This window comes from Asparagus officinalis, chromosome 10 (genome assembly GCF_001876935.1).
Source record: "Asparagus officinalis chromosome 10, Aspof.V1, whole genome shotgun sequence".
Taxonomy (NCBI): domain Eukaryota; kingdom Viridiplantae; phylum Streptophyta; class Magnoliopsida; order Asparagales; family Asparagaceae; genus Asparagus; species Asparagus officinalis.
Genome location: NC_033803.1, coordinates 53,444,138 through 53,447,122, shown reverse-complemented (window position 1 = coordinate 53,447,122; position 2,985 = coordinate 53,444,138). Strand labels below are relative to the sequence as shown.

General features: G+C 38.1%; 1 protein-coding gene across 2 annotated transcripts in view; it reads left to right on the top strand.

The window, feature by feature from the left end:
• LOC109825245 (UPF0160 protein MYG1, mitochondrial-like) overlaps positions 1-2,985 on the top strand; it is a 27,002-nt gene that overhangs the window by 12,036 nt on the left and 11,981 nt on the right. Inside the window, exon 5 of one of the 2 annotated variants that reach the window (XR_002242942.1) lies at positions 454-700. The exons of the other annotated variant lie outside the window; for it this stretch is intronic. The gene's annotated coding sequence lies outside the window, so the exon portion shown is untranslated. The remainder of the gene's footprint in view (positions 1-453; positions 701-2,985) is intronic. 2 annotated transcript variants of the gene reach the window in all.

Below are 2,985 nucleotides of genomic sequence, written 5' to 3'. Positions count from 1 at the left end.
GCCGACAGCCCCGTCAAAATCGCCAGCCACGCATCCGAGTAGCTCCACCACAGCCCCAATCACACTGAGAGTCGTCGCTGGCATCTACATCCACCGCTGCCTGCTTTCATCCCGTCGCCAAGTCCGACGTCGCCGATCGATCGGAACGTCGCTGTGCCCTAGTCACTTCGTCCTCTTTTCCTCAGATCATAATAAAGCCGAATTTTTGGGTTTGGGCTTTGAACAGACCCGGCCCTTTTAATTTGGATCTGGTCTACTTGTTCAGACCACTTTATTTCATTGGTGGTCTATTTTGGTTCAGACTCGACCGGTTCAGTTGGACCAGACCCTGTTTCAAACCTAATCTGCATTGTCCGGAATTTCGATTCCGTAATCCGTTGGTGTATGGCTGATCCTGACGTTGAAGACAACTATCTTATGCTTGACCCAGAGACTGGTATTGTTGATTTGCAGCTTTCCCCGTGGTTCGATTATCGGCCATTCGAGAGCGTACCCGAGTACGTCGAGCGTGTGACTCATCAGATCGTCGACAGCGTAGAGAGTCGCTTGGGGATTAGTTCGTGGCACCGACGCTTCCATCCAGACACGCCACTTCATACCAATTACGTAACTCTCGGAGGAGAACTTCCGCCACTCAGATTCGGAGTTATTACACCACCTCCAGAGGATCCTCCAGTCGAACCAGTCCAACCCAACGAAGGTTTAATTTTCTTACGCCCAAGTATTTTCAGAATTGCTATTGCGTGCGTGTTATTATCAATCTTAGTATCAATTGCGATTGTGCTGTATTCAGTTTGACTAGTGAGCGAGTGAATCTGCTGCTAAGTATTTCTGCTTATTTAAATATTACAAATTGAACTGTATTAAGAGAACGAATCATTACATTATTTATCGGAATAATTTTACAAAGTAAATATTACAAATTGAACTGTATTAAGAGAACGAATCATTACATTATTTATCGGAATAATTTTACAAAGGTTCAAACTTAATCATTACATTATTTATCGGAATAATTTTACAAAGGTTCAAACTTAATACATTGTAACTTTTGCTTAAAAACCATCGTTCGCTTTATTTTACTCTTGAATTTCCTGCTTAGATCGATCGCTGATTTGATGAAGCATTGTTGTCGCTGATCTTGCACCTGCATATACATTGTTTCACATCAATATGTTTTCTTTGGACATTGATATTATTTGGCTTGAAATTCTACATTTGAATATGGTTCCATTCAAGCTTCATGACGGAACTTGAAATCAAGCGCATGTCTTGTAGGTACATCTCAACCAAAGTCTTTCTTTGTGTACTTTAATATTAAGTTTACCAAAATTTTTCAGTAGTGATCTTAAATATCACTCTCAGAAAGCTATTTTCAACATAAGTAGTATTCTAGTGCCTTTTGGTCCAAAATTATGCAGCTAATTACGAAAGAAGGAAGGGGACGTTGTCATTCAAATGATGAGTTCCATTTCATCATTGTCATTTGAGTTGTTCCACACTTTCCAGAAATGCTTTTCATGCTTGTGAGGATGTTTTTTTAGAGGCAGGGTAGTGTTTTTTAGAGGGAGGGTTGTTATTCCAGTGCTTCTTGAGATTTAGCACTCTCCCTGTTTGGTTCTTCCTATCTCAATGTCTATTTTCAACTGTGGAGCTTAGCCAAATGCCTTGCATAAGCCCCAAACAAGTTGGTTGTGAAGCTTGAGTTGAGGTTATTTGGAAGAATCTTAACTGAGCACAGTTAAATGCCTTGCCTAGCTCAATCCAAGCTCCTCTCTTTATTCGAAGGCGCATTGCAATTATCAAGCTAAAAATAAAAGGTAGCTAATTTTTCCTATTATCATTTTGACCTATGACTTGTAAAGAATTTTCTTTTATTGTTGGAACTAAAATATTAAAATATACTACTATATCAAAACAACATGAAAGTAGCCATGGATGATGACTTGTTTCTCATTGTTGCCAATGAGCTTCTTGAGTGTAGTGGTAGTGTTTACTAGATCCGTCATCGTGACATGCACTGCTTCAATATCTCACACAAGTCTAGTTCTTGACCAACCAACTTCACTGTCTTGGAATCTGTCTGCATGCTCAGATACCATTTGTCGAATTGAGAAGGGTGGTGGGCGCAAATAAATATTATTGTTATTTTTCTTTTAGTATAACGACTCCCAACACTTTCTCTAATACAAATACGCACTCTTAAGCCTACAATAGAACTACGTTTTTTCTCAAATATACTCACTATTTCTCTGTCACCCTCTCTCTATATCCTTTTCTCTCTTTACTTCTCACTTGGGATGCTTGATAAAATGAACTTGTGGGCATTGTTTTAAATATCTCTGACATGGTCCGATATATCACCTGATATATCTTTTTACAGGGTTTGCCGCAACCGATATAGTCCTTAAATATCATTTATCACTTTTTAGTTATTTTGGACGATATATCCTCGATATGGTCGATATATTAGTTGATATATTAACTAATATATCATTTTATATGGCTTGTCGTAAAATAATTTACAGCGTTTGGAAATCTTTGGGCAATATATTATGATTTTTCTATCATATCAGACAACATTTTGGCCTAAAACAATCAGAACAAAATGTACTTTCGATTGTTTTACAAGGTTGACTAGTGATCCTAAACATATATTATTTACATTTTGTTTGCCCTGATTTTATTAATTATGTTGAGATTATATTTTAGTGCATTATACTATATATGCAAACATCCGTTATGGTATTCCGATATTTACTACATATCTCCGATATTTCCCCGATATCCGCAATATGATATGAATTTTGGTCATCCGATATTTTCCCGATATCCGATATTTAAAACCTTGCTTGTAGGGATATATACACCTGGTTCTTCTACCGTGTGAGGATGGTATCTTGTTATATGCTATTAATGGTTGGTAGCAACTATTGTCGTTGGTAGCAGGGGAATTTTGGTAGATGGGGGGGGGGGGGGGGTGTT